Here is an 11,190-nt window from a genome sequence, read left to right on the forward strand (position 1 = left end):
TCTGGTTTTAACAAATTCCCTTAGTTTCTGCTTATCTGGAAATCTCCTAATTTCACCATCATATTTGAGGGACAACCTATGCAAGGGTTCCCAAAAATTGGTTGTTGTTGTTTTGTGCCGTTTATAACTCAAAGTGGTTCCATCACCAGTAAACCTTTGGTAAAAGACCAAAGATTGGTACGCTCTAGAGAGGAACCGAGTATAGAGGCTGAAAATTTTAAAAATTATTTTCAATAAGAACTGATATTACATGAAAGCAAAGAATAAAGTTTGTAACCTTGACCAAAACGTGTGGATATCAGGGGCACTGCTACATCTGCCTTTTCAGACCCTTGATTGGAATCATCCCATCTCCATGTTAAATAAGAGATGGGATTGGAAACAGCAATGCTAAGTCATGCCATGTGTCTTGATATATATATATTTTTTAATCTTATTAAATAATCATCTAGTGCCTTCCAACAAAATTAAACACAGTCTATATTTATGTCTAAATTTGTACCACTGCTATTGAGTTGATTCCAACTCACAGCAACTCTATAGGGACAGAGTAAAACTGCCCATGAGATTTCCAAGGCTACAAATCTTTACAGAAGCAGGTTACTTCATCTGCCACAGAGGAGCATGTGGGTGTGTGTGGGTTGGAAAAGTCTATCTTTTTTTGGTTAGCAGTTGAATGCTTTAACCACCCTGACACCAGAGTCTTGGAAATCCATTTCCTTCAGCTTAGTTCCCATAGGGCAAAAATAAAATTTCCTCATTGACTGATGATATAATCCTTCTAAATTTCTTAGAGCTGTTCTTTTTGTGATAAATGGCAATTTTCATTACTGGAAGCTGTGCTTAATAGATAATAAAAATTACATTATTTCTTTCTAAAATTTTTCTTTATATCATGAAAATTTAATTGGAGGAAAATTTAAATGGGATAAAAAGTAAAATTATGCTTGAAGGTGATATTATGAATAATATTTCCCTCATCAGAAAACCAGCAAAAATGTCATAATTACATAACATAAAAGCCAATGTTAAGGTGTTCTTTTTAGTTATACTGCCAACGCACAAAAAGAGATAGAGATTAATTGTACTGAAAGCAAAAGTGTCAGTGAAAAGGTTTGTCAAAAGGAAGTTTATATCTTTAAGACTCAATCAAAATTTTAATGAAGGATTACAATAGGGATTTATGAAAAATAAAGAATTCTGTGTGGATTTAGCCTGAGCAAAATCATTTAGACTGAAATGCTGATGACTTATGGTTTTTTTAGGATTTAAGCTATTCACTTTCTTGTGTGCATTAAGATTATTTTATAAGACCTTCATTAAATTTTATTTGCGTCATTAAGGTATCATTTGCCAAAACAATTTTTTAAGGTTGTGTAGTTACATAGAGATTTCCATTTTGATTTTTCAGATTAGAACTCCCTACTTGCTTAATTGAAATGACAAATATATTCATCTCAGTTAATACCATATTTTTAAAAAATATATTAAAGGCACTGATTATCTTAATTTTTAGAAAATAATTTTTTCTCTTACAAGAAATGATTTAAAAATTGTCTGCCAGTTATTAATATTGATTACATTATAGATATTTGTTAGTATTTTGATTTATTAAAATTTATAGGTATTTTAAAATCTTTTCATTTGTTATTATTACTTGATGTAGGAGTCTGTTTTTTTTTTTAACTTTTGTATTTTTGCCTTTATATCTATACACACACATACACACAAACATGTATTCTAGCTTTTTTTTATTTTGAAAAATCTTTTTTTATTGTGATTTGTGAGAAAGTTTACAGAGCAAATTAGTTTTCTATTAAACAATTCATGCACACTTTGTTTTGTGATACTGATCACCATCCCCAATATGTAACAACACTCCTCCTACTTCCTTACTTTTTGAATGCCTACATTTTGATCTCCTAGAGTTGACTGTTCTAATGAGAGTGTACCTCCTTTGTATTATTATTCACCTTATAGGCCTATCTATCCTATATCTAATTATGTCGGATGTAGTACATTGTCTTTGTGGACTATGCTATACCAATGGACATTGATGTCCCCTGAGACTATGGTTCTGGGCCCCCAGCACACCAGCAATTCATTGCTTCAAGGTGTTTCGTTATGGCTAAGAAGTTTTTATAATTTACCCCTTGTATGCTCTACTACAGGAGCTCTTGTGGCATAGTACTTAAGGGATTTGACTGCTAACCAGAAGGCTGGTTGTTCAAACCTATCAGCCATTCCTTGGAAGGAAGATTGGGTGATCTACATCTGTAGCGATACCACCTCAGAAACCCAAGGAGGAGTCAGATCCGACTTGACGACAAAGAGTTTTTTTTTTTTTTTTTTTTTAATGCTCTACTATATTCACATGTATATTGCAGCACATGTAAACACATATGTAGAAATATCCTCTGTCAAGCCTATATATATCCATGGATGTAGTCATTCACTTTGTCACACTACTTCAGCTAGCATATGTACTTTTGTACCCACTCCTAAATTATTATTATTACTATTATTTCAGGACTGTGTATGGAATAGTATTTACCTTTACTGCCTTTAACTTTTATGCTTCTCTCAGTGTTTTGCTTGGCCTTGATCATTTTGTACTGCTCTCTTCCTTACTATATATTTTATTTCCCTTCACTCAAGTTAATATTTCTACCCTGTAGCAAGTAAAGGGGTCCATGTGGTGCAATGCCTAAATCATTTGACTGCTAACCTGAAGGTTGGCAGTTCAAACTCATTAGCCACTCTGTGGAAGGAAGATGGGGCAATCTAGTTCTGTAAAGATTTACTGTCTCAGAAACCCAATGGGGGTTGCAGTGAGTTGAAATTGATTTAATGGCAGCTGGTTTTTCTTTTCTTTTTTTTTTTCACCAAGTTAATTTTTATCTACCTCTAGCAGTGATTTAACTTCCTTTCCCCTGCCACTTCAGTAACCTTTAAAGAATGTTCCTTTCTGTGAACCTGTTTTTGACTTTTTACCATGTTGTTGTTATTTGCCGTTAGGCGGCCCCGACTCATAGCGACCCCTCCTTGGGTTTCCGAGGCAGTATCACTACGGAAGTAGGATTGCCCAACCTTCCTTCCAAGGAGTGGCTGGTGGGTTAGAACCGCCAGCCTTCTGGTTAGCAGTCAAGTGCCTTAGGCACTATGCTACCAGAGCTCCTATAATATTTGTCCTTTGGTGATTGACTAATTTCACTCAGCATAATATCCTCTGGTTTCATCCATCTTATGAGGTGTTTCACAGATTCATCGTTATTCTTTTATGTGCTTATTCCATTGTGTGTATGTACCATAGTTTGTTTATCCATTCATCCACTGATGGACACTTATTTCCATCTTTTTGCTATTGTGAATACTGGGATGAACATGTGTGTGCATGTATCTGTTCATGTCAAGGCTCTTATTTCTCTAAGATATATACCTACTAGTAGGATTGCTGGATTACATGGTATGTCTATTTCCAACTTTTTGCAGAAGTGTCATTCCATTTTCCATAGTGTTTGCATCATTGTAGAGTCCCACTGGCAATGTATGAGGGTTCCAGTCTCTCCACACCCTCACCAGTGTTTGTTGTTTTCTGGTTTATTTATTTATTTTTGAACATTTCTATTAATGCTGGGGTAAGATGATGTCTCATTGTTGTTCTGATTTTCATTTCTCTAATGGCTAATGATCATGAACATGTCTTCATATCTTTGTTGGCCACCTGAATGTCTACTCTGGTGAAGTATCTGTTCATTTCCTCTGCTCATTCCATAATTGGATTGGTTGACTTTTTGGCATTGAGATATTAAAGCTTTATATAAATTTTAGAGATTAGTCTCTTGTTCAATATGCCATTGCCAATTTTTTTTTTTTTCCTTTTCCCCCAGTTTGTAGATTCTCTTTTTACTCTTTTGGTAAAGTATTTTGATGTGAATAAATATTTAATTTTTAGGAGTTCCCAGTCATCTATCTTTTCTTCTGCTATTTGTGCATTTTCAGTTATGTTTGATAGTGTATTTATGCCATGTATCAGGGCCCCTAATTTGCTCCTGTTTTTTCTTTGATGATCTTTATGGTTTTAGGCTTCACATTTAGGTCTTGATCCATCATCAGTTGGTCTTCGTACATGGTGTGAGATGTGGATCCTGTTTCATTTTTCCTCAAATGGAAATCCAGTTTTGCCAGCACCGTTTGTTAGACTGTCCATGCCCCAATTAATGGATTTCAGTTCTTTGTCAAAGATCAGCTGTCCATAGGTAGACAGGGTTACTGCTGGGTTCTCAATACTTTTCCACTGATCTATGTCTCTGTCATTGTACCAATACCAGGCTGTTTTGACTATCATGATTGCATAGAAAGTTTTAAAATGAGGGAATGGAAAGTATCCTGCATTGTTCTTTATCTTTAGTTGTGCTTTACTTATCCAGGGTCTCTGTCTACATAAAGTCGATGATTAGATTTTCCATCTCTTTAAAGAATGATAATGGAAACTGTATCAGGATTGCATTATATTTATAGGTTTCTTTGGGAATTATTGACAATTGCACAATGCTAAATCTTCCAATATATGATCATGGTATTGTATTCTATTTATGTAGGTCTCTTCTGGGTTCTTGTGTAATATTTAGAAATTTTCTTTGTGTAGGTCTTTTGTATTTTTGGTTAAGTTGATTTCTAAATATCTCATCTTTTGAGTGGTTATTGTAAATAGTATTGTTTTCTTGATTTCCTTTGCAGAGTTCTCCTTGTTAATACAGAGGAATCTGATTTTTTTTTTTTTTTTTTATGTTGATCTTGTAACCTAGCACTTTGTCAACTCCTTCTATTAGTTCCAATAGTTTTTTTTTTTTTTTTTTTTTTTTTTTTTTCCCTTTTTGGCTGTTGTTGTTGAATCTCTGGGATTTTCTAAGTATAGGATCAGATCTTCTGCAAATGGAGATAGTTTTACTTCTTTGCCAACTTGGATGGTTTTTTTGCTTTCCTTTCTTGCTAACTAGCTCTGGCTAGGACTTCCAGTACAATATTGTCTGGTTCTAGTTCACAAAGGAAATGTGTTCAGTTTCTCTCCATTGAGAATAATGTTGACTGTTGGTATTGTGTATGCTATTGTTATTAGGTGCCTTTGAGTCATCTCCTACTCAGAGCGACTCCATGTACAAAAGAACAAAGCACTGCCCGGTCCCGTGCCAGTCTCATGATCATTACTATACCTGAGCCCATTGTTGCAGCCACTATGTCAGTCTATCCTGTTGAGGGCCTTCCCCTTTTTCATTGACTCTCCACTTTACCAGGTATAATATCTGTTTTGGTTACCTAGTGCCACTCTGAAAGGAATATACCACAAATTGATGAGTTTGAACAAAAAAAGAGTTTATTCTTTTACAATTTGGGAGGCAGGAAGTCCAAGTTCAAAGTGCCAGGCTTTAGGTGCTAGGTGTATCATTGACTTTTCTTCTAGTTGTTCCGTCTATCAAAAGTGGTGTATGAAAGTCTCCTACTATTTTTGTGAGGAGCTCTGGTAGCATAGTGCCTAAGGCACTTGATTGCTGAATAGAAGGCTGGTGGTTCAAACCCACCAGCCACTCCTTGGAAGAAAGATGGGGCAATCTACTTCCATAGTGATACTGCCTCGGAAACCCAAGGAGGGGTCTCTATGAGTTAGGTCCGACTCGAAGGCACATAACAACAACAACACTATTTTTGTGAAGTTATCTATTTCTCTTCTCAATTTTGCTAAAGTTTGATTTCTGTATTTTGGAGCTTTTTAATTGGGTATGCAGATATTTATTATGGTTATGTCCTCTTGTTGAATTTAATCTTTAATCATCATGTAATGTCCCTCTTTGTCTCTTTTGCTACTTTTTGCATTAAATCCTATTTTATCAGAAATTAGTATTCTACTCATGCTCTTTTTTGGTTGTCATTTGCTTGATAAGATAAGAAAAAAAGCACTGGCATAGTTTAGTAGAAGTATTGGCTACAGGAGAAAGGTAGATCTCCCTCCATGGGAATGGGCATTGCCATCTGCAGAGAGGTAGAGGTGGTACGGCTGATGGTGGAGGTGGTAAAGAGCAATTTTCCAGTCTACAGGATTAAGGAAGTAAGTAAATAAAGGAGGACGTGTGGGGAAGAAGGGAAGGGGAAAAACTAAGAAGAGAAAAGAGAAAGAAAAAGAATTAAAAGCAACACAGTACTGGTGAAAAGGCTAACCACTACATATAGCTTTAGCCTGAATATAGTGTCATTATAGAAGTCCACACCACTAATCACGGACCACAGAGAGTGGGTACTGCTGACTAAAGATGTAGTGTGTGTGTGTTGGGGGGGGGGCAGTACAAAACTGGTGTGTGGGGCGTTTGATTGGCTGCCAGGTGGGTGGGTCATGCCTCTGGTCACCAGGAGTTTGTGTGGGGTATGAGAAGGGGATCATACCTCTCTGTTTACTGATCTTTGATGTGGGTCCTGGTGCAGTACTGGGCGAAAGCAGCTGTTATCTGATTCCTGTACCAATCAGAACAGTGCTTGCAACAATCCAAAATGGTTGTGCTGTTCCGGTTGGCAGTTCACTGCTCTGTATGCTTCCTTTTTTGCTGTTTTGTTCAGTCTTTTCCTTTCTTCAAAATTTCATCTGTTTCTTTACCCTTTCCTTCGTAGTTCTGCTTCCAGGTGTGTCATTCATGTCAATTTCACTTGCTTTCTTGAGGCTTTGTTGTACAGGATCTGAATAGTATATTTGCCTAGTCCACCATCTTGAATCCTCCACCAAGAGTATATATAAATATTTCATCTAAGATAGGGTAAGATGTTAGAGGAAATGATTTAAAATATTGTTATGAATATATAAACACACATTGGTTACTAAAAAGTTAAACCATATGAAATTTCAGCTATAGTTTTAATGGTTTGAGACATGTAAAGCATTGAGACATCAGTAATCTAAGGATTGCGTTCAATCTGATAGCATGATAACATAAGGAATCAATTACTATCTATTCCAATGTGAAAACCTTATTAATCCATATTTTGACAGTTTTGCTATTGTAGTTTCTTTTGTAACTGGTTCTTATTAGCAGATGTTACTTGGTTTGCATTTTAAAAAATTGCAACACTGATTTTCACTAAGTATGAGACATCTGGAGACTCTGATGGGCCTGCCTAGTACCTCGAACAATCAAACTAGACACATTATACATCTGCCATCTTTTATAATCTAAACTGTGATAAAAAGGAAAATGCATTTATATTTCATAATGAAAAGGAAGTGTCTGAATGTCAACTAGTTGACACAAAGATTACCATCTGAGTTGCCAGGCTCGCATTGTCTGACATTAAATGTTTTAGTAACTAATTCTTATGAATTATTGATGCTCTCACCAGTTAGCAAATGGATTGCATCAGTATAGTAATTAGCACCCTGCCTCTTCTGCTTATCATAGTTAATGTGTCATGAAAGAGCTTAGCATGGGACTTTAAAAAGTAAATGATGGGATTTGTTTATATTCAGTTGTTAAGCAGAAGATAATAATTTGAGCTGAGGGAAAATATTCAACAGGTTTAAGGATTGAATGAGGTAAAAAGCTACTGATTCTCTTTCAGGTATTTCTTGGGAGAAGGAATAAAAATCTGTTCATTTGGAAAAGTTAAAACTTAACACGCTCCCAAATTGAAAAAAAAAAAAAAAAATTACATCATTCTAATTCCACAATATATTTTAGTCTAGCAGAGCAAAATAATTTTAAAACAGTTACCACTTTATAATTTCAACTCTATATCTGTTATTCTCTGTTACTACTAATTATTACCAAGATCATTTTACTTAAAAATACCTTAAACAATTTTCACTTAAATAAATGATACTTAAAAATAACATACACATTTTGGATATCATAGTATTATTCTCCTTGGTTTTTAATGCCACTCAATTTAGAATGCAGTAACAATGTCAAGGCTTTGAGCACTCTTGTCACCTGCATTACATGCCAGCGTTCTCAAGCAGAGAACAATATGGTATGCAGGGATTTAATAATCTTTCAGCAATTGTAATATTGTTAGATAAGAAAGCAATGTTCATTTTAATATGATCATAAAACTTTATAGCACTTGATATTAGAAAGAATTCTTTTTTTTTAAAAAAATTTTCTGGTATACTAACTATTCAAGTCATTTAGCTTCAAACATTCTTTATTAAGAAAATTATTTAATCTGGGAATAAAAAGCATGTCAACTGTTCTCATGTTTTGCCTAATTGAACACTGAAAGCAAAGATCCAGGATTTCTCAGAAAAAGCTCTCTACCATTTTGCCAATTTCTACTGGCAATGGAATTGTTTATGATTGCTGGTTTTGTGGATTGCACAAAACGTGATGACTCAGAAACCAAAGAATATAGAACATACCTCAAAAAATGTCTCCTACAAGGCTTTTTTTACCTATACATTTCTAAGAATCTATAAAATGAAGAAAATTTCATTTCCTTTCTATCTTTGATACTCACACACTAGGCTACCAGACTAACAAGAGTTGCTAGAGCAGGAGGCTGCTTTATTGTCCAATACTAATTATGTCCCTAATAGCTTAAAGAGGCATATTACACCTGTAGGAAAACATTACAGGGAAGTAGTCTCTGCCTTATAAAGTTTGAAATTTAAAGTAACCATAGATGATACTGACAATCAAAATACTACATACAAATCATGAATACAAATGTTGACAGAAAAAGTAAATCAGAATAAAACAAGCAAGTGAGGGAAAATGTACAGATTAGTGATAAGTGCCTTTATAAAACTGAATGCAGTAAATACAACCTCCTTAACTAGAATTAAATTTGTGTGCATGGAGCAAGCACCCCGGGGGCAGGATGTAGTAAGTCAGCCCAGGTGCAGTGGAAGGTGGGTGTTTGTGTGTGCTTGAACAATTTCTCTCAGAAGGATCAGCACAAGTCTGGCCCCCATGAGGCGGATATTAAAGGTGTCCCAAATGTCCAAACTACCATGCCACTCCACCATTTCAGACATTAACTCTTCCTCCTCCTCCCAGTAATTTTCCCCATCTTAGGGTTCTGTATTTTGCTGTAATGCCTCACAGAACTCACAAACACCCAAGGGATCATCTCACATAGTAGTGGTGGAGGCTGGTGAGTCTTAGGTCCATGAGTGGGTCTGGAGGATCCTCCCAATTCAAGTTTTCATGAACCTTGATCAGCAGATCAGATGACGGGTGCTGTCCCAACTCCATGGGTGAGATGGGGATGAGCCAAGACACAAAACCAGAGCAAGAGGAGGGTGAACCTTCCCAGGAGATTCGTAGGTATACCCTTGAGGAAGCTAAGGGTGGTGATTTGAATTATACCCTCCAGCAAGGCAGAACTCAAGATACATTCCACCTGTGTTGCTCCAACAGAAATAACCTAAGTGGGTGGCTTTAACAATCAGCAGCTCAAGACAGATCACATCACAGAGTTGATTGCCAGTCATTATAGGGAATGACTACTATCAGCTGCCCAGCCAAGTTGATACCTAACCTTAACTACCACACCACCCCAAACAGGAATGGATAATAGTATTTATAATACATCACAGAATGGAAGACAATGGCTAGAAGGGCCATATCAAGCAATTCACCGCAGTGTGTATGGAGTGAGCATGCACATGGCTGGCCACAGTAAGCCAGCCTGGGAGTAGGGGAAGGTGGGTATTTCTTTGGAGCACCCGGGGAAGGCTATGTAAGGGAGCAGGATGGGGGAAGACCAGGAAATGAGAAGAGCAGTTTGGAACAACTAAGGGAGACAAACTTGTCTGCCAGTGTGTCGTACTGTGAGGCTTGCATGTTGCTGTGAGGCTAGAGGCTATGCCACCAGTGTTTCAAATGTCAGCAGGGTTACTCATGATGGTCAGGTTTCAGTGGAGCTTCCAGACTAAGAGACACACAGAAGAAGGAAGGCACCATCCACTTCCCAAAGAATTGACCAGTGAAAAACTTATGAATAGCAGTCAAAGACTGCCTGGTATATTACTGGAAAACTTTATGAATAGCCCTGAAACATTTGTGCAATACAGTGCTGGAAGATGAACCTCTTGAGTCAAAAGGCACTAAAAATATGACTGGGGAAGAACTGCCTCCTCAGAGTAGAGCCAACATTAATGACATTGTTGTTGTTGTTGTTGTTATGTGTCATTGAGTTGGATCCAACTCATAGCGACCCCTCCTTAGGTTTCTGAGGTGGTATCACTATGAAAGTAGATTGCCCAACTTTCCTTCCAAGGAGTGGCTAGTGGGTTTGAACTGCCAGCTTTCTGGTTAGAAGTCAAGTACCTTAGGCACTATGCTACCAGAGCTCCTATGATATGGTTAGAGTAAAGCTTTTGGGACCTCCATTTGCTGATGTGGCACATCTCAAGATGATAAGAAACAGCTGCAAACATCCATTAATAATTGGAACATTGGAATGTACTAAGTATGAATCTAGGAAAATTGGACATTGTCAAAAATGTAATGGAACACATAAAGATCAATATCCTAGGCATTAGTGAGTTGAAATGGACTGGTTTTGGCCATTTTGAATCAGACAATCATATGATCTACTATGCTGGGAATGACAAATTAGGGAAGAATTGCATGGCATTCATCATCACAAAGAATGCATCAAGATAGATCCTGAAATACAATGTTGTCAGTGATAGGATAATATCCATATACCTACAAGGTAGACCAGTTAACACTACAATTCAAATTTACACGTCAACCACCAAAGCCAAAGATGAGGAAATTGAAGACTTCTACCAACATCTGAAGTCTGAAATTGACCAATTGTGCAATCAAGATGTGTTGATCATCACTGGTGATTGGAATGCAAAGGTTGGAAACAAAGAATCACCAGTAGTTGGAAAATATGGCCTTTGTGATATAAAGGCTGCCGAAGATCACATGATAGAATTTTGCAAGAAAAATGACTTATTAATCCACTTCTCAAAGAATTGGCCAGGGAAAACCTTATGAATAGCAAAGAAACACTTTTGGTTCATTACCGCGCACCTTTAGTAATAGTCTGCTTAGGCTAAAAGGCTATCAAAATAGGATTGGGAAAGAGCTGCAACATCTGAGCAAACCCAGCCTTACTCATATGGAAAAGAGAAAGCTTTCAAGACCTTCATTTGCTGATGTGGCACCACTCAAATTGAAGAGAAACAGC

The 11,190-nt window shown here is 36.6% G+C and overlaps 1 pseudogene; it reads right to left on the reverse strand.

The window, feature by feature from the left end:
* Positions 1–73: 73 nt before the first annotated feature.
* Positions 74–203, reverse strand: LOC122151342 (annotated as a pseudogene).
* Positions 204–11,190: the final 10,987 nt, after the last annotated feature.

This window comes from Orycteropus afer, unplaced genomic scaffold, assembly GCF_000298275.1.
Source record: "Orycteropus afer afer isolate SDZICR_OR568_19922 unplaced genomic scaffold, OryAfe1.0 scaffold00395, whole genome shotgun sequence".
NCBI lineage: Eukaryota > Metazoa > Chordata > Mammalia > Tubulidentata > Orycteropodidae > Orycteropus > Orycteropus afer.